We start from the raw sequence: 21,493 nt of genomic DNA, 5'->3' as shown, positions 1-21,493 counted from the left end.
TATTCACGAGTTTTTAATCCCAATTACTAATTTTATTCAATTCCTTTCCGCGCAATTTCTTTAGCTTGGGCGTAATCGAATTTTCCTTTTAAAACCACGTATCTTTCTCTTGAGAATGAGATTCGTCGTTTGAGCGGTTGCCGATCGGTATTCATTTGACTGTCTTCTCATGCACAACCATTAAACAAAGAAATAATAGTCTAGGAAATGACACGTGGTTCGAAATAGAAGTCACTACGTCCAAGGTAAAGAGATCTATTCCGTAAGACACTACATCTGATCGGTATTCATTTGACTGTCTTCTCATGCACAACCATTAAACAAAGAAATATTACTCTAGGGAATGACACGTGGTTTGAAATAGAAGTCACTACGTCCAAGGTAAAGAGATCTATTCCGTAAGACGCTACACCTGATCGGTATTCATTTGACTGTCTTCTCATGCACAACCATTAAACAAAGAAATGATACTCTAAGGAATGACACGTGGTTTGAAATAGAAGTCACTATCTATTCCGTAAGACGCTACACCTGTTTATTTGCTTTTTTTATTCATATTGGATCACTCAACCCGACACCACAGGTTATCAAGGCAGCTTTATCTTATTTACCTTTTACCTAATGGTTGTATTAACTTCTTCATTCAACTAGATAGCGGTTTATACCTTTCATTTAGGTTTTTTTAGTTAATTTTATTCAAAGTTATTTTCCTTTCCCGCGCTGATTTTAATTGAATGTCTTTGCACGGGCTGAAGGTAAAACCAAGGACTAAAGATCCCCGGGGGGGGGGGGGGGGCGGGGACTCTGGGAGAAAAGTACCGGGGATGCTCGTCGTATCTCTTAGGGGTAAAAATTCGCGATTTGGTATCTTTTAGGGTGTTAAATGCGAATTTTTTGAAAATCAGCATTTTCTGGTATCTCTTAGGGTGCCGGAAAAGGAGAGAAGCACTCACCAATGTGACTTATCCTAGGCGCTTTTATATAAAATTTAATATTATTTGTTGGGGTATCTCTTAGGGGTTAAAAACCATTCAGCCACGCCCTTTTTGAAAGACTTCCGGTATCTTTTAGGGGCCTTTTTGAAAATTTCCGACGAGCATCCCCGGTACTTTTTCCCCCGGAGTCTCCCCCCCCCCCCCCCCCGGGTAAAGATCGCAGGTCGCAGGTCGCAGGTCGCAGGTCGCCCTTACCTTGTCTCAGTGGCATCTGATCTGGCTAGCGTATTGTCTATCCATTAACTATGGGTAGTATAGCTTGATTGTTTGAACTTTAAAAGCTTTTACTTGTTCAGTATGGCTATCATGAAAATAATCAGTTTGACAAGCTGGGTATTTCTAGCATAACGTTTTTGAGACGGTAAATTTAGTGAAGCCTTTTGTTTTCTGCACTAGAAAAAATAAGTCTAGGAGCATTCTTATGATATTCATTAGCATAGTTCCGTATGTAATATTAATTCTTACGAGTACTTTGTTTGTCCACCGTTAGAGAATTATACAGAAAATCAATACAAGAAGTTAACCTCAGGCATCCCCTGCAGTATGTCTAGATCCACTCGTCTAGTTATCCAGTCATTTTGACGGAACTTCAAATAAAAAACCTCTGAGTATTCTATAATGAAAGTGCATACATCTAGAACCTTTCAAGTCTCTAAAAAATAAGTTCAAATCTCTGAGTTTATATAATGAAAGTGTATGCATCTAAAACCTTTCATGTCTCTAAGAAAATAATTTCAAGTCTCTGAGTATTCTATAATGAAAGTGTATGCATCTAAAACCTTTCATGTCTCTAAGAAAATAATTTCAAGTCTCTGAGTTTTCTATAATGAAAGTGTATGCATCTAGAACCTTTCATGTCTCTAACTGGTTGCTTCGAATGCGTATAAGTGGGGCTCGCGCCGCATTTTAACTCGATAAATAGTACTCACCATATAAGCAATTTCGCCGTTCAAATACTGTTATCTTGCTTTGTAGTTTGCATTACTTTGCATTATTTGCTTCGAATCTGACAACCTTACCTGAGCGATTTTATCTTACCGAGACAATGCGACGATCACTTCTCAGTTCAGAGTCAAAAATTCATGAAATCTAAGACCATAACGGAATATTCGCAGACTTATCATTAAACAAATGGGCCCCGAAACTTAAATGAAAAGAATTTTTTTTTTGTTGATCGTATGTATGTAACAGTGGCGGAACCAGGGGAGGGGTGCAGGGGGTGCGCAACCCTCTCTGGTTCGACTCTGTGCCCCTATACTTCGAAGATAACCAATACAAAATAATGTTTTTTCCCTTTGATTCTCCCTGGGTTATTTTTGTGCGCAGCACCCCTCCCTGAACAAATTCCTGGATTCGCCCCTGTGTAATGTACTCGGAACTCGTAATTGACCCTTGGCAATTGAAGGTATTATAATAAACGATATAACCTTAAATAGATATAAAAATTAATTTATAAACACAATCTTTTGATGTGGAGAAATATAATAACTGCCTATAGGCTAGGCTGAGAATTAACTAATTTAGAAAATATATAAATCTAATGAACCAAAATTTCAATGATTAATAAACATAATGCACGAGACTGCCCGTTTTAACGGCCCTATTCAGGCTATTCTAGAAGAGGAAATAGCTGAAGTAGATTTGAAGAAGTCTGCGTTCATAATGTATGGCAGGGGGGGGGGGGGTAGGTGAAATCATTAAATGACAAAAAAATTCTTTAGACCCCCCTTGAAGTCCCCCAAAAAATAACTATCCCCCCTGGGCAATCTCTCGTAGCTTCTTCTAAACCTTTGTATCCCCCCAATTCTCTAAAATAAATTTCAAACCCATTCCCTCCCCCCCATTTTACTCAGGTTAAAAATTTTCCGCTCCCCCCTAAATTTCACCTGCCCCCTCCCCCCTCCCCATCTGCCATACATTACAAAATTACAAACACAGGTTAAGGTGAATCACTTAATCGATGTTTGGAGTACTGCGATGGCTTTAGTTTCAATGGTACCGTTCACTTCCATATAATTTACGATTACGACAGGTGGCTAGAAATCCAGACATCAGTCTCCTTGTAGTTTGTGATAATAAAAGAAACCTTCGCTATGGCTTATGGCTATCAAGGGATTAACCTAGGGAACTAATCCCTTTATGGATTTAATTCAAGGTCGTGCAAAACAAAATATACATATTTCATTCTAAGACCGAAAGGTATTATGGGCATACAACTAAACACGAATAATAAGCCTTTTCATAGTTTAAGAATCGATTCCACTGCGCATGCGATTTTATCCCGAATTTCTCACCTTCTTTTGTTTAATTAAGAACAAAAGAAGGTTTAGACAAAAGAAGGTGAGAAATTCGGGATAAAATCGCATGCGCAGTGGAATCGATTCTTAAACTATGAAAAGGCTTATTGAGGTTTTTAAATAGACTTCGTCAATTCCAACAGTAAAAAATCTCAACACTAACCTCTGTTCTTGACGAGAATAATGATATTATAACCCTCAGTAATTACAGCTATTCTTGCTCCATCGCTTTTCGCCTATCGCGTTTGGCTACTCTCCTTTAAATGCCCTTATTCAAAGGGGAATCGCTATGCCGTACCTAAATTATACTCAGTAGCTTTTTGCGTGATGAGCACGTTTCTTATGTACTTAATCTTCATACATGTGACACTTTAGCCGCCATCCTGATTAACTTTGATACAATATTTGGTCTTGGTGTCTTTTTTGTCCTTGTACACCTACTTGCAAGAACGTTGTCAAACGATATTAGAACATTAGTAATTTAGTGAGAAAGGAATACATTAAAAGACAAAAGAAAAAGTTCCGCTTCAGTGATCTTCTTTTGTTTTTTAATATAATTCCTATCCCACTAAATCACTAATGTTCTATTTTCGTATGACAACGTTCTTGCAAGTAGGTGTACACACATGGAAGGGGATGATTTTTTTTCACCGTTTACCTCCCAAATTTCGTAGCTTCAATTATTTTTTAATATTTAATATTTTGTTTATTTAATCTTTTGGTTTTTCTTTAATGGTCACTTATCACAGCACGGCTAGATGATCCTTGTGATGATACAAGCAGTGTGAGGATGTGAACTTCAACTCTCACGGTAGGACTGTAAGTCTTCTTTTATTAAAAGCTATGCTTAAATGTAGCATTAATCAATGTATTTGACATATGGATGGTTGGAATTCTCTTGACTGATGAGGTCAGAAAAGAAAGAAAGAAAGAAAGAAAGAAAGAAAGAAAGAAAGAAAGAAAGAAAGAAGTGAAGCTTCTTTGTTTCGAAGAAGAGGGGGAAAAAAGCATAACCTATTTCTTGACGTCCGCCAGCCACTTCTACGAAAGAGTATAATTTCCTACCTACGGTATCCTTTTATCTTTGCTGGAGATTTCCAACCTGTGCGCTTCCTTGAGTATTATTCCTTTGTTATAGTTGTGACGTCGGTAACAGTGACAGTAGTGTTAGGGGGATTTCAAACTTGGATTTTTGAGCTAAATATTTCAAATATGGATTTCTTAGATCAAGGGTGTAACGAGGGCCCAGGAATTGGGAGGCACCACGAATAGGAATTTTTTTATTATTTCAATAAATCTTTATGAAACAAGATTTTAAACAGCTAACAAAACTAGCTTTAGTGTCTTAGAAAATATCCGCTTTGAAATAGGAAAAAAATGGATATACACTGAAACACTATATTAGCAGTGTTTATCAGAGTGTTATTCAATGGATATTAATGTGCTTTAATCTAGTCTGCTAGGCAATTGTATCTGAGTGTGTAATCTAGTTAAGAAAATTGATCAACCCTTTTACAAAAATTTACAGGGAGAAGATTTTGTTTCAAAGCTATAACGTTCTTGATAAATTAGTCTATATTTTAAGTACATTACAATTTTTTTAAAAGAATATGTTTAAGTTTCAGAGACATGGCAGAATCTTCGAATTCATCCTCTTCATCTTACCTTTACCTAAGAATCTACCTTGAATTCTTACCTTCCTTAATTCTTCAGTTTGTGGTCAAGTGCCAAGTTGAACAAGAACTTCTTATAATTAATTTTGAAACATTTCTTTGCATGAGTCTGTAAGATTCTGAACGTCACTGTAGTTCCCACCACAAAGCCCATTTATATATCTAGGTTCAGCTATAAAGGATGATTAATTAAATAGCATGCAGTGATAGATACGAACATGCTCTGTTCTAGAGTGAATCAGACGTCAGGCTTGCTGTGTTTGCAATTACAGGGTTATCTCATGCAATTTTATTAAATTCAAGACAAGACATCAAGAATGTCGTACGGTTCGAAATGAATTTGATTGCTAACATCGGGTTCAAGACATAACATTGTTGTGTTTGAGACAAACGTCTCGGAATATCATTTTTTTCAAAGTCTTAAGCGAATAAATGAAAGAGTTTAGTGGATGATATCCTGAGTGAAAAGATAGTTTGTAGGTCGTAGTGACAAGCCTTCCCGATCAGCTGTCAAACGTGTTCACTCTCATTTTCAGTTGATGACGTTTTGTGACTAAGTTTCCCAATCTCGAATCAATAAAAATCAATTCCTAATAATTCTGTAGTTTCGAATTCTCGACAAGAGGAAAATCAGACAAAACCATCAAAACAAGTTCTTTCCTTAGCCTGAGGGATAAGACGATTAGGCTTGAGATAATGACTGGGAGGTCGACTCGGGAGAGCATCATGCCACTAATGAACCTTTAGCCTTTTTATTGCTTTTATCTCTAGACTTTTTATTATACGTTTTATATTGATTACCGATTCTCAATATCACTAGATGAGAACTTTTTTTTAACGTTTTTATGGTGAATACACCAGACACCTAGTGTAATTAAACGAAAACCGCTAAGTTAACGATGAGCATTAGACGTCGGCAAAAACGAAGTCTGGCTTCCTTTGAATTCGCTCGGCATTAAATTTCTCATTCTAGTTCATCCAACCAGCCCATACAACCTTTTTTTAACTTCCTTCCTTTCTTCCTCCATCCCTAATCCATAACCACCGATTCGTCAATCTATTCTTTCCAGTGTCAAACATTTTGCTCACCTCAACTTATTATCTTACTACCAACTCATTACTCTCATTCATTTGATCGCTCATTCCATGTAATTCAAGATCTTAACTTTCTTTCTCACCCCACTCACCCCACTCACCCCACTCACCCCACTCACCCCACTCACCCCACTCACCCCACTCACCCCACTCACCCCACTCACCCCACTCACCCCACTCACCCCACTCACCCCACTCACCCCACTCACCCCACTCACCCCACTCACCCCACTCACCCCACTCACCCCACTCACCCCACTCACCCCACTCACCCCACTCACCCCACTCACCCCACTCACCCCACTCACCCCACTCACCCCACTCACCCCACTCACCCCATAATGTTATCTATCATCAAACCGGCTTATATCCTACTCACAACTCTCTTACTTATTGCTCAGCAAAATGTTTTGTTCAGCCATTCATCCATCCACCATTACTTCCTTCCTTCCTTTAATTTCGTCTTTCTAACAATTCGCTCGTCACTAAGTACGATACCGAACTACAAGCTTTCGAAATCTTTTCTTAATTGGGTAGGAAATATAAAACTATAATGCTCTACATCTAAGGTAAAACTTTGTTATAATTACTGTCCTGGAGCGTATTATATCAACTAGAAGCATCTTCAACAAACCGTACAAAATCCATTACAATAATATCAATTTCATACCTTTCGCTACAGTACCCTGCGGCTTCCCAGATGTCAAGCTTGTAAAGTGTAGTTATCACGAGATATTTTGAGCACGTATGAGACAACAATTAGTCTCAAGGATTTGACCTCCATAAAAGCTGAAAAACAATATTACGGCTTTTTATGTATTTCATCAGCAATACTCTAGGTCTTTAGTTCATTTGTACTTAATAATAATGATAATAATAATGATAATAATAATAATAATAATAGTAATAATAATAATAATAATGATAATAATAATAATGATAATAATGATAATAATAGTAATAATAGTAATAATAATAATAATAATAATAATAATAATAATAGACTTTATTACAGTCTCAAAGCTTCTAGCTTGGCACACGTGCCTTGCTAATCGGGGAGACCCAGTATGAGTGGCCGTGTTGTATCAGATATACAACCACGAGGCGTAGTCGAGTGATTGTATATCTGATACAACACGGACACGAATACTGTATATTACTTATCAAACGTCTAGGTTAGTTCCTTTGTGTTTCACTAAAATTTTCAAAATTAAATTGAATTTGGCCAAGAAAATCCAACTTAAAGTTTATGCAAATGAACACAGTTTTGTATCAGATTTACAACACTCTTCACGATCGTGATTTCTATTGTGTTTTCCTCATGAATTATTAATGAGTTTGATAAGTACTATATATATATAATCAAGAATATAATGTCCTAATATGGTAATGCTATTGGAAATGGATTCAATTTGAAGGCAGCACATCTGTGAACGTCGTTAAGTACTAAATGGTGAATCTATAAGGAAAGGAGAGGAGGGAATGGAAAGGAAATAGGAGAGATCGAAGTGGGAAGTGAGAAGCAGAGAAAATAAAAAATACTTCACAATAAAAAATAATTAATCACGAAGAGGTTTGGAAGTCTATGATCGGAGCTGATTTAACAATAAGAAACTACGATGCAACATACGTTTTACTATACAATAGATCAATTGTTTTATTGTTTTGTTTCTCGCTCATTCATTTTTTTCCCTAATTCACACTCCCCATTTCTATGCTTACTTGTGTTATTTTGCAATTGGCAAGGGAAAGACGACTAGATATTCGCCCTCGTCTCTCTCCTTTCCCTACTAATGTTTGCTAATATACTATAGACAAAAGATACTTACGTTCCAACAGGTCGAGTATTGCATTGTCAAAGCCAGTTTTCCTTGATGGTCAAGCGAAGTGTGCTTTCATGTAGTAAGTGTTTTGTCTGACAGACGCATCGTAATACATGTACATGGCATCATGACCGAAGAGTCACGAACAATGCGAAAATTACAAAGTAATATTATACTCCTTGATCCAATGGAAAACGATGCTGATCGGGTCACTACTGATAGCGTCTGCACAGTCGTGATGGCAGCGTCAACAGGAAACTTAAATCTGCCAATTTTAATCTAGATTTTGCGCCGTTTACATTGAGAAAGCAGGGGATGGTATGACTATTTTATGGGCGCAAGCTTTAATGTTTATGTATTCAGATCCGGGGGAAGTTTCGTTTCGGTAAGCGTAACGGTCTATGATCCAATGACTATACCATCTTTCTCATCGAGAGTAAACCAGTTGTAACTGGATAACTTCGTATCACCTTCTTATCACGTTATTCAGAGACTATATGTAAGTACAATTTGTTTATTATACGTGGATCACAGCTGAAGTCATTGCTCAGTCCTCTGGTCCTGAGGTTATCTAGGAATCAAAGTGTTCGGCGCAAGATCGAAATGCAATCTATCTTAGATTTGCGGTGGGATGTAAACCAGAAAACAGCAGAAAAGCCAGAATTATAGCCGGACAAACAATAAACATTTTTACGTGATGACGTTTGTGCCTTTGATAACATATTAGGAGTTTATTGGGAGGTGTTTTTTTTTTTTGTTTTTTTTGTTTTTTGTTTGTTTTTGTTTTTGATATTTCTTGGTGTGAGCGAAAGAATGATAAGAAGAATATCGATAACAGTCAATATAACTCAGCATCAAGTAGGTAAACCAAAAATCAGAGGCTTATTGCTTTCTGGGTGCGCCATACTATTTCTTAATTTCTTGGGTCAGCCGAGTTCAGGTTTAAAATATAAAAGTGGTCGTTCATGATTGCCATATTTATAAAGCTATATTTTACATTCACACTCTCCATAAGGGGCTCTTTCGTGACTTTCCCTCCACACACACAATCGCAACATTTATTATTTACAACGCACAACACTCGACTCACACGATGAACTATTCAGAACAGTGGGAAGAAGATTATGTGAAATATGTTTTTAAATTGATTCTCTTTCAAAACAAATTTCAATCGCGATTTAAGCATTCCTAAATGGTCAATAAAAAATGATTAAAACCATACCATACTCTTTACGCCAAAAAGGTTAAAATTGACCAATTTCGCATGCTCTATAGATAATGTACCACTTTCCATAAATAATGCATATTTTATCAAAAGGTGTGAAAATGGCGAATAATCCATCAAAAACCATGGGCTATAGTCCATGCTTTTTGCCCCAAAATGGTCTAAAAAGACCTATTTTGCATCCTTTATAAATAATGCATATTTTATCAAAAGGTGTGAAAATGACCCAAAATCCTTCAAAACCATGGTCTATAGTCCATGCTTTTTGCCCGAAAATGATCGAAAATGACTTTATTTCCATGTTCATAAATAATGCATATTTTATCAAAAGGTGTGAAAATGACCCAAAATCCATCAAAAATATGGTCTATACTCCATGCCTTTTGCCCGAAAATGGTCATAAATGACCTATTTTCCTTACGTCATAAATAATGCATATTTTATCAAAAGGTGTGAAAATGACCCAAATTCCTTCAAAACTATGGGCTATAGTCCATGCTTTTTGCCCGAAAATGGTTGAGAATAACTTTACTTGCATGTCCATAAATAATGCATATTTTATCAAAAGGTGTGAAAATCACCCAAAATCCTTCAAAACCATGGTCTATAGTCCATGCTTTTTACCCGAAAATGGTCAAAAATGACCTATTTTTCATCCTTTATAAATAATGCATATTTTCCCAATGCAAAAGGTGTGGAAATGATCCAAACTCCATCAAAACCATGAGCTATAGTCCATGCTTTTTGTACGAAAATGGTCAAAAATGACTTCATTTGCATGTTCATAAATAATGCATATTTTATCAAAAGGTCTAAAAATTACTCAAAATCCATCCAAACTAGGGGCTATAGTCCATGCTTTTTGCACGAAAATGGTCATAAATGACTTTATTTGCATGTTCATAAATAATGCATACTTTATCAAAAGGTGTGAAAATGACCCAAAATCCTTCAAAACTATGGGCTATAGTCCATGCTTTTTGCCCCAAAATGGTCAAAAAAGACCCATTTTGCATCATTCATAAATAATGCATATTTAGTCAAGGGGTGTGAAAATGACCCAAAATCCATAAAAACTATGGGCTATAGTCCATTCATTTTGCACGAAAATGGTCAAAAATTATCCATTTTGTATCCTTCATAAATAATGCATATTTTATCAAAAGGTGTGAAATTGACCCAAAATCCAACAAAACCATGGACTTTAGTCCATGCTTTTTAACCGAAAATGTTCAAAAATGAGATATTTTGCATCTTTCATAAATAATGCATATTTAATCAAAAGGTGTAAAAATGGGCCAAAATCCATCAAAACCATGGACTATAGTCCATGCTTTTTGCCCGAAAATGGCCAAAAATGACTTTATTTGCATGTTTCTAAATAATGCATAATTTATCAAAAGGTGTGAAAATGACCCAAAATCCATCAAAACCACTGGCCATAGTCCATGCTTTTTGCCCGAAAATGGTCATAAATGACTTTACTTTCATGTTTCTAAATAATGCATACTTTATCAAAAGGTGTGAAAATGACTCAAAATCCATCAATACCATGGGCTATAGTCCATGCTTTTTGCCCGAAAATGGTCATAAATGACTTTATTTGCATGTTCATAAATAATGCATACTTTATGAAAAGGTGTGAAAATGACTCAAAATCCTTCAAAACCATAGTCTATAGTCCATGCTTTTTGCCCCAAAATGGTCATAAATGACTTTATTTGCATGTTTCTAAATAATGCATACTTTATCAAAAGGTGTGAAAATGACCCAAAATCCATCAATACCATGGGCTATAGTCCATGCTTTTTGCCCGAAAATGGTCATAAATGACTTTATTTGCATGTTCATAAATAATGCATACTTTATGAAAAGGTGTGAAAATGACACAAAATCCATCAAAACCACTGGCCATAGTCCATGCTTTTTGCCCGAAAATGGTCATAAATGACTTTACTTTCATGTTTCTAAATAATGCATACTTTATCAAAAGGTGTGAAAATGACTCAAAATCCATCAAAACCATGGGCTATAGTCCATGCTTTTTGCCCGAAAATGGTCATAAATGACTTTATTTGCATGTTCATAAATAATGCATACTTTATGAAAAGGTGTGAAAATGACTCAAAATCCATCAAAACCATGGTCTATAGTCCATGCTTTTTGCCCCAAAATGGTCATAAATGACTTTATTTGCATGTTCATAAATAATGCATATTTTATCAAAAGGTGTGAAAATGACCCAAAATCCATCAATACCATGGGCTATAGTCCATGCTTTTTGCCCGAAAATGGTCAAAAATGACTTTATTTGCATGTTCATAAATAATGCATACTTTATGAAAAGGTGTGAAAATGACTCAAAATCCATCAAAACCATGGGCTATAGTCCATGCTTTTTGCCCGAAAATGGTCAAAAATGACTTTATTTGCATGTTCATAAATAATGCATATTTTATCAAAAGGTGTGAAAATGACCCAAACCCCATCAAAACTATGGTCTATAGTCCATTCTTTTTGACCGAAAATAGTCAAAAATGACCTACTTTGCATCCTTCATAAATAATGCATATTTTATCAAAAGGTGTGAAAATGGACCAAAATCCATCAAAACCATGGGAAGGAAGGAAGGAAGGAAGGAAGGAAGGAAGGAAGCTTCTTTATTTTACCACGGTAAAAACATCAGTCGATTGCCTAAAAATATTTAAAAGTAAAGATTTACGAATAAAAAGCTAGTTACATTTTTACATGTTTGCCGTGGAGCCCTTAGTTACAACTTTTCTTTTCATGGGCTATAGTCCATGCTTTTTGCCCGAAAATGGTCATAAATGACTTTATTTGCATGTTCATAAATAATGCATACTTTATCAAAAGGTGTGAAAATGAACCAAAATCCATCAAAACCATGGGCTATAGTCCATGCTTTTTGACCGGAAATGGTCAAAAATAACTTTTTTCCATCCTTCATAAATAATGCATATTTTATCAAAAGGTGTGAAAATGACTTAAAATCCATTAAAACCATAGGCTATAGTCCATGTTTTTTGCCCCAAAATGGTCATAAATGACTTTATTTGCATGTTCATAAATAATGCATACTTTATGAAAAGGTGTGAAAATGACACAAAATCCATCAAAACTATGGGCTATAGTCCATGCTTTTTGCCCGAAAATGGTCAAAAATGAGCTATTTTGCATCCTTCATAAATAATACATATTTTATCAAAAGGTTTGAAAATGACCCAAAATCCATCAAAACCATGGGCTATAGTCCATGCTTTTTAACCGAAAATGGTCAAAAATGACATATTTTGAATCCTTCATAAGTAATGTATATTTTATCAAAAGGTGTAAAAATAAGCCAAAATCCAACAAAACCATGGGCTATAGTCCATGCTTTTTGCCCGAAAATGGTCAAAAATGACTTTATTTGCATGTTCATAAATAATGCATACTTTATGAAAAGGTGTGAAAATGACTCAAAATCCATCAAAACCATGGGCTATAGTCCATGCTTTTTGCCCGAAAATGGTCAAAAATGACTTTATTTGCATGTTCATAAATAATGCATATTTTATCAAAAGGTGTGAAAATGACCCAAACCCCATCAAAACTATGGTCTATAGTCCATTCTTTTTGACCGAAAATAGTCAAAAATGACCTACTTTGCATCCTTCATAAATAATGCATATTTTATCAAAAGGTGTGAAAATGGACCAAAATCCATCAAAACCATGGGAAGGAAGGAAGGAAGGAAGGAAGGAAGGAAGGAAGCTTCTTTATTTTACCACGGTAAAAACATCAGTCGATTGCCTAAAAATATTTAAAAGTAAAGATTTACGAATAAAAAGCTAGTTACTGTTTTACATGTTTGCCGTGGAGCCCTTAGTTACAACTTTTCTTTTCATGGGCTATAGTCCATGCTTTTTGCCCGAAAATGGTCATAAATGACTTTATTTGCATGTTCATAAATAATGCATACTTTATCAAAAGGTGTGAAAATGAACCAAAATCCATCAAAACCATGGGCTATAGTCCATGCTTTTTGACCGGAAATGGTCAAAAATAACTTTTTTCCATCCTTCATAAATAATGCATATTTTATCAAAAGGTGTGAAAATGACTTAAAATCCATTAAAACCATAGGCTATAGTCCATGTTTTTTGCCCCAAAATGGTCATAAATGACTTTATTTGCATGTTCATAAATAATGCATACTTTATGAAAAGGTGTGAAAATGACACAAAATCCATCAAAACTATGGGCTATAGTCCATGCTTTTTGCCCGAAAATGGTCAAAAATGAGCTATTTTGCATCCTTCATAAATAATACATATTTTATCAAAAGGTTTGAAAATGACCCAAAATCCATCAAAACCATGGGCTATAGTCCATGCTTTTTAACCGAAAATGGTCAAAAATGACATATTTTGAATCCTTCATAAGTAATGTATATTTTATCAAAAGGTGTAAAAATAAGCCAAAATCCAACAAAACCATGGGCTATAGTCCATGCTTTTTGCCCGAAAATGGTCAAAAATGACTTTATTTGCATGTTCATAAATAATGCATACTTTATGAAAAGGTGTGAAAATGACTCAAAATCCATCAAAACCATGGGCTATAGTCCATGCATTTTGCCCGAAAATGGTCAAAAATGACTTTATTTGCATGTTCATAAATAATGCATATTTTATCAAAAGGTGTGAAAATGACCCAAACCCCATCAAAACTATGGTCTATAGTCCATTCTTTTTGACCGAAAATAGTCAAAAATGACCTACTTTGCATCCTTCATAAATAATGCATATTTTATCAAAAGGTGTGAAAATGGACCAAAATCCATCAAAACCATGGGAAGGAAGGAAGGAAGGAAGGAAGGAAGGAAGGAAGGAAGCTTCTTTATTTTACCACGGTAAAAACATCAGTCGATTGCCTAAAAATATTTAAAAGTAAAGATTTACGAATAAAAAGCTAGTTACTGTTTTACATGTTTGCCGTGGAGCCCTTAGTTACAACTTTTCTTTTCATGGGCTATAGTCCATGCTTTTTGCCCGAAAATGGTCAAAAATGACCTATTTTGCATGTTCATAAATAATGTATATTTTATCAAAAGGTGTAAAAATGGGTCCAAAACCATCAAAACTATGGGCTATAGTCCATGCATTTTGCCCCAAAATGGTCAAAAATGAGATATTTTGCATCCCTCATAAATAATGCATATTTTATCAAAAGGTGTAAAAATGGCCCAAAATACATCAAAACCATGGGCTATAGTCCATGCTTTTTGACCGAAAATGGTCGTAAATGACTTATATTGCATCCTTCATAAATGATGCATACTTTATCAAAAGGTGTGAAAATGACCCAAAATCCATCAAAACTATTGGTTATAGTCCATGCATTTTGCCCGAAAATGGTCAAAAATGACCTATTTTGCATCCTTCATAAATAATGTATATTTTATCAAAAGGTGTAAAAATGGGCCAAAATCCATCAAAACCATGCACTTTAGTCCATGCTTTTTGACCGAAAATGGTCAAAAATGACCTATTTTGCATCCTTCATAAATAATGCATATTTTATCAAAAGGTGTAAAAATGGGCCAAAATCCTTCAAAACCATGGTCTATAGTCCATGCATTTTGCCCCAAAATGGTCAAAAACGAGCTATTTAGCATCCTTCATAAATAATGCATATTTTATCAAAAGGTGTGAAAATGACTCAAAATCCATCAAAACCATAGGCTATAGTCCATGCTTTTTGCCCGAAAATGGTCATAAATGACTTTATTTGCATGTTCATAAATAATGCATATTTTATCAAAAGGTGTGAAAATGACCCAAACACCATCAAAACTATGGTCTATAGTCCATTCTTTTTGACCGAAAATAGTCAAAAATGACCTACTTTGCATTCCTTCATAAATAATGCATATTTTATCAAAAGGTGTGAAAATGGACCAAAATCCATCAAAACCATGAGAAGGAAGGAAGGAAGGAAGGAAGGAAGGAAGGAAGCTTCTTTATTTTACCACGGTAAAAACATCAGTCGATTGCCTAAAAATATTTAAAAGTAAAGATTTACGAATAAAAAGCTAGTTACTGTTTTACATGTTTGCCGTGGAGCCCTTAGTTACAACTTTTCTTTTCATGGGCTATAGTCCATGCTTTTTGCCCGAAAATGGTCATAAATGACTTTATTTGCATGTTCATAAATAATGCATACTTTATCAAAAGGTGTGAAAATGAACCAAAATCCATCAAAACCATGGGCTATAGTCCATGCTTTTTGACCGGAAATGGTCAAAAATAACTTTTTTCCATCCTTCATAAATAATGCATATTTTATCAAAAGGTGTGAAAATGACTTAAAATCCATTAAAACCATAGGCTATAGTCCATGTTTTTTGCCCCAAAATGGTCATAAATGACTTTATTTGCATGTTCATAAATAATGCATACTTTATGAAAAGGTGTGAAAATGACTCAAAATCCATCAAAACTATGGGCTATAGTCCATGCTTTTTGCCCGAAAATGGTCAAAAATGAGCTATTTGGCATCCTTCATAAATAATACATATTTTATCAAAAGGTTTGAAAATGACCCAAAATCCATCAAAACCATGGGCTATAGTCCATGCTTTTTAACCGAAAATGGTCAAAAATGACCTATATTGCATCCTTCATAAATAATGCATATTTTATCAAAAGGTGTGAAAATGGACCAAAATCCAACAAAACCATGGGCTATAGTCCATGCTTTTGGCCCGAATATGGTCATAAATGACGTTATTTGCATGTTCATAAATAATGCATACTTCATGAAAAGGTGTGAAAATGACCCAAAATCCATCAAAACTATTGGCTATAGTCCATGCTTTTTGCCCGAAAATGGTCAAAAATGACCTATTTTGCATCCTTCATAAATAATGCATACTTTATGAAAAGGTGTGAAAATGACTCAAAATCCATCAAAACCATAGGCTATAGTCCATGCTTTTTGCCAGAAAATGGTAATAAATGACTTTATTTGCATGTTCATAAATAATGCATACTTTATGAAAAGGTGTGAAAATGACACAAAATGCATCAAAACTATGGGCTATAGTCCATGCTTATTGCCCGAAAATGGTCAAAAATGAGCTATTTGGCATCCTTCATAAATAATGCATACTTTATGAAAAGGTGTGAAAATGACTAAAAATCCATCAAAACCATAGGCTATAGTCCATGCTTTTTGCCAGAAAGTGGTCATAAATGACTTGATTTGCATGTTTCTAAATAATGCATACTTTATCAAAACATGTGAAAATGACCGAAAATCCATCAATACCATGGGCTATAGTCCATGCTTTTTGCCCGAAAATGGTCATAAATGACTTTATTTGCATATTCATAAATAGTGCATATTTTATCAAAAGGTGTGAAAATGACCCAAAATCCATCAAAACCATGGACTATAGTCCATGCTTTTTGCCCGAAAATGGCCAAAAATGACTTTATTTGCAAGTTTATAAAAAATGCATATATTATCAAAAGGTGTGAAAATGACCCAAAATCCATCAAAACTATGGGCTATAGTCCATGCATTTTGCCCCAAAATGGTCAAAAATGAGCTATTTTGCATCCCTCATAAATAATGCATATTTTATCAAAAGGTGTAAAAATGGGCCAAAATACATCAAAACCATGGGCTATAGTCCATGCTTTTTGCCCCAAAATGGTCGTAAATGAGCTATTTTGCATCCTTCATAAATAATGCATATTTTATCAAAAGGTGTGAAAATGGGCCAAAATCCTTCAAAACCATGGTCTATAGTCCATGCTTTTTGCCCGAAAATGGTCAAAATTGACCCATTTTGCATCCTTCATAAATAATGCATAATTTATCAAAAGGTGTGAAAATGGACCAAAATCCAACAAAGCCATGGGCTATAGTCCATGCTTTTTGCCTGAAAATAGTCAAAAATGACCTATTTAGCATCCTTCATAAATAATGCATATTTTATCAAAAGGTGTAAAAATGGGCCAAAATCCTTAAAAACCATGGTCTATAGTCCATGCATTTTGCCCAAATATGGTCAAAAATGACCTATTTTGAATCCTTCATAAATAATGCATATTTTATCAAAAGGTGTGAAAATGACCCAAAATCCAACAAAACCATGGGCTATAGTCCATGCTTTTTGCCCCAAAATGGTCATAAATGACCTATTTTGCATCCTTCATAAATAATGTATATTTTATCAAAAGGTTTAAAAATGGGCCAAAATCCATCAAAACCATGGACTTTAGTCCATGCTTTTTGACCGAAAATGGTCAAAAATGACCTATTTTGCATCCCTCATAAATAATGCATATTTTATCAAAAGGTGTAAAAATGGGCCAAAATCCTTCCAAACCATGGTCTATAGTCCATGCATTTTGCCCGAAAATGGTCATAAATGACCTATTTTGCATCCTTCATAAATAATGCATCTTTTATAAAAAGGTGTGAAAATGGACCAAAATCCAACACAACCATGGGCTATAGTCCATGCTTTTTGCCCGAAAATGGTCATAAATGACGTTATTTGCATGTTCATAAATAATGCATACTTGATGAAAAGGTGTGAAAATGACCCAAAATCCATCAAAACTATTGGCTATAGTCCATGCATTTTGCCCGAAAATGGTCAAAAATGAGCTATTTTGCATCCTTCATAAATAATGCACACTTTATGAAAAGGTGTGAAAATGACTCAAAATCCATCAAAACCATAGGCTATAGTCCATGCTTTTTGCCAGAAAATGGTCATAAATGACTTTATTTGCATATTCATAAATAGTGCATATTTTATCAAAAGGTGTGAAAATGACCCAAAATCCATCAATACCATGGGCTATATAGTCCATGCTTTTTGCCCGAAAATGGCCAAAAATGACTTTATTTTCATGTTTAAAAAAAATGCATAATTTATCAAAAGGTGTGAAAATGACCCAAAATCCATCAAAACTATGGGCTATAGTCCATGCATTTTGCCCCAAAATGGTCAAAAATGAGCTATTTTGCATCCCTCATAAATAATGCATATTTTATCAAAAGGTTTAAAAATGGCCCAAAATACATCAAAACCATGGGCTATAGTCCATGCTTTTTGCCCCAAAATGGTCGTAAATGAGCTATTTTGCATCCTTCATAAATAATGCATATTTTATCAAAAGGTGTGAAAATGACCCAAAATCCATCAAAACCATACGCTATAGTCCATGCTTTTTAACCGAAAATGGTCAAAAATGACCTATTTTGCATCCTTCATAAATAATGTATATTTTATCAAAAGGTGTAAAAATGGGCCAAAATCCATCAAAACCATAGACTTTAGTCCATGCTTTTTGACCGAAAATGGTCAAAAATGACCTATTTAGCATCCTTCATAAATAATGCATATTTTATCAAAAGGTGTAAAAATGGGCCAAAATCCTTCAATACCATGGTCTATAGTCCATGCATTTTGCCCGAAAATGGTCAAAAATGACCTATTTTGCATCCTTCATAAATAATGCATATTTTATCAAAAGGTGTGAAAATGGACCAAAATCCAACAAAACCAGGGGCTATAGTCCATGCTTTTTGCCCGAAAATGGTCATAAATGACGTTATTTGCATGTTCATAAATAATGCATACTTGATGAAAAGGTGTGAAAATGACCCAAAATCCATCAAAACTATTGGCTATAGTCCATGCATTTTACCCGAAAATGGTCAAAAATGAGCTATTTTGCATCCTTCATAAATAATGCACACTTTATGAAAAGGTGTGAAAATGACTCAAAATCCATCAAAACCATAGGCTATAGTCCATGCTTTTTGCCAGAAAATGGTCATAAATGACTTTATTTGCATGTTTCTAAATAATGCATACTTTATCAAAACGTGTGAAAATGACCGAAAGTCCATCAATACCATGGGCTATAGTCCATGCTTTTTGCCCGAAAATGGTCATAAATGACTTTATTTGCATATTCATAAATAGTGCATATTTTATCAAAAGGTGTGAAAATGACCCAAAATCCATCAAAACCATGGACTATAGTCCATGCTGTTTGCCCGAAAATGGCCAAAAATGACTTTATTTGCATATTTATAAAAAATGCCTAATTTATCAAAAGGTGTGAAAATGACCCAAAATCCATCAAAACTATGGGCTATAGTCCATGCATTTTGCCCGAAAATGGTCAAAAATGAGCTATTTAGCATCCCTCATAAATAATGCATATTTTATCAAAAGGTGTAAAAATGGCCCAAAATACATCAAAACCATGGGCTATAGTCCATGCTTTTGGCCCCAAAATGGTCGTATATGAGCTATTTGGCATCCTTCATAAATAATACATATTTTATCAAAAGGTGTGAAAATGACCCAAAATCCTTCAAAACCATGGTCTATAGTCCATGCATTTTGCCCCAAAATGTTCAAAAATGATCTATTTTGCATCCTTCATAAATAATGCATATTTTATCAAAAGGTGTGAAAATGGACCAAAATCCAACAAAACCATGGGCTATAGTCCATGCTTTTTGCCCGAAAATGGTCATAAATGACCTATTTGGCATCCTTCATAAATAATGTATATTTTATCAAAAGGTGTAAAAATGGGCCAAAATCCATCAAAAGAATGGACTTTGGTCCATGCTTTTTGACCGAAAATGGTCAAAAATGACCTATTTTGCATCCTTCATAAATAATGCATATTTTATCAAAAGGTGTAAAAATGGGCCAAAATCCTTCAAAACCATGGTCTATAGTCCATGCATTTTGCCCCAAAATGGTCAAAAATGACCTATTTAGCATCCTTCATAAATAATGCATCTTTTATAAAAAGGTGTGAAAATGGACCAAAATCCAACAAAACCATGGGCTATAGTCCATGCTTTTTGCCCGAAAATGGTCATAAATGACGTTATTTGCTTGTTCATAAATAATGCATACTTCATGAAAAGGTGTGAAAATGACCCTAAATCTATCAAAACTATTGGCTATAGTCCATGCATTTTGCCCGAAAATGGTCAAAAATGAGCTATTTTGCATCCTTCATAAATAATGCATATTTTATCAAAAGGTGTGAAAATGGACGATAATCCATCAAAACCATGGACTTTAGTCCATGCTTTTTGCCCGAAAATGGCCAAAAATGACTTTATTTTCATGTTTATAAAAAATGCATAATTTATCAAAAGGTGTGAAAATGACCCAAAATCCATCAAAACTATGGGCTATAGTCCATGCATTTTGCCCCAAAATGGTCAAAAATGAGCTATTTTGCATCCCTCATAAATAATGCATATTTTATCAAAAGGTGTAAAAATGGGCCAAAATACATCAATACCATGGGCTATAGTCCATGCTTTTTGCCCCAAAATGGTCGTAAATGAGCTATTTTGCATCCTTCATAAATAATGCATATTTTATGAAAAGGTGTGAAAATGACCCAAAATCCTTCAAAACCATGGGCTATAGTTCATGCTTTTTGCCCGAAAATGGTCAAAAATGAGCTATTTTGCATCCTTCATAAATAATGCATACTTTATGAAAAGGTGTGAAAATGACTCAAAATCCATCAAAACCATAGGCTATAGTCCATGCTTTTTGCAAAAAAGTGGTCATAAATGACTTTATTTGCATGTTTCTAAATAATGCATACTTTATCAAAACGTGTGAAAATGACCAAAAATCCATCAATAACATGGGCTATAGTCCATGCTTTTTGCCCGAAAATGGTCATAAATGACTTTATTTGCATATTCATAAATAGTGCATATTTTATCAAAAGGTGTGAAAATGACCCAAAATCCATCAAAACCATTGACTATAGTCCATGCTTTTTGCCCGAAAATGGCCAAAAATGACTTTATTTGCATGTTTATAAAAAATGCATAATTTATCAAAAGGTTTGAAAATGACCCAAAATCCATCAAAACTATGGGCTATAGTCCATGCATTTTGCCCGAAAATGGTCAAAAATGAGCTATTTTGCATCCTTCATAAATAATGCATATTTTATCAAAAGGTGTAAAAATGGCCAAAAATACATCAAAACCATGGGCTATAGTCCATGCTTTTTGCCCCAAAATGGTCGTAAATGAGCTATTTTGCATCCTTCATAAATAATGCATATTTTATCAAAAGGTGTGAAAATGACCCAAAATCCTTCAAAACCATGGTCTATAGTCCATGCTTTTTGCCCGAAAATGGTCATAAATGAGCTATTTTGCATCCTTCATAAATAATACATATTTTATCAAAAGGTGTGAAAATGACCCAAAATCCATCAAAACTATGGGCTATAGTCCATGCTTTTCTACCGAAAATAGTCAAAAATGAGCTATTTGGCATCCTTCA

General features: G+C 34.7%; 1 protein-coding gene across 3 annotated transcripts in view; it reads right to left on the bottom strand.

Annotated features, from left to right (window-relative positions):
• The window catches only part of LOC116287070 (galanin receptor type 1-like), a 28,946-nt gene extending 20,826 nt beyond the window's left edge, over positions 1-8,120 (bottom strand). Inside the window, exons 1-2 of one of the 3 annotated variants that reach the window (XM_089039025.1) lie at positions 7,890-8,120; positions 6,731-6,849 (exon numbers count right to left, since the gene is read on the bottom strand). The gene's annotated coding sequence lies outside the window, so the exon portion shown is untranslated. Of the gene's footprint in view, positions 1-3,455; positions 3,911-4,988; positions 6,118-6,730; positions 6,850-7,889 lie in introns of those variants that run through there. The other 2 variants (XM_089039029.1, XM_089039030.1) reach the window with 2 other exon arrangements.
• Positions 8,121-21,493: the final 13,373 nt, after the last annotated feature.

Source organism: Actinia tenebrosa, unplaced genomic scaffold (assembly GCF_029948245.1).
Source record: "Actinia tenebrosa isolate PJP-AT-01 unplaced genomic scaffold, QUT_ActTen_1.0 PGA_scaffold6__47_contigs__length_16458017, whole genome shotgun sequence".
Classification (NCBI taxonomy): domain Eukaryota; kingdom Metazoa; phylum Cnidaria; class Anthozoa; order Actiniaria; family Actiniidae; genus Actinia; species Actinia tenebrosa.
The sequence above is the reverse complement of the archived record's forward strand: the minus strand, read 5'-3'. Positions and strand labels throughout refer to the sequence as shown.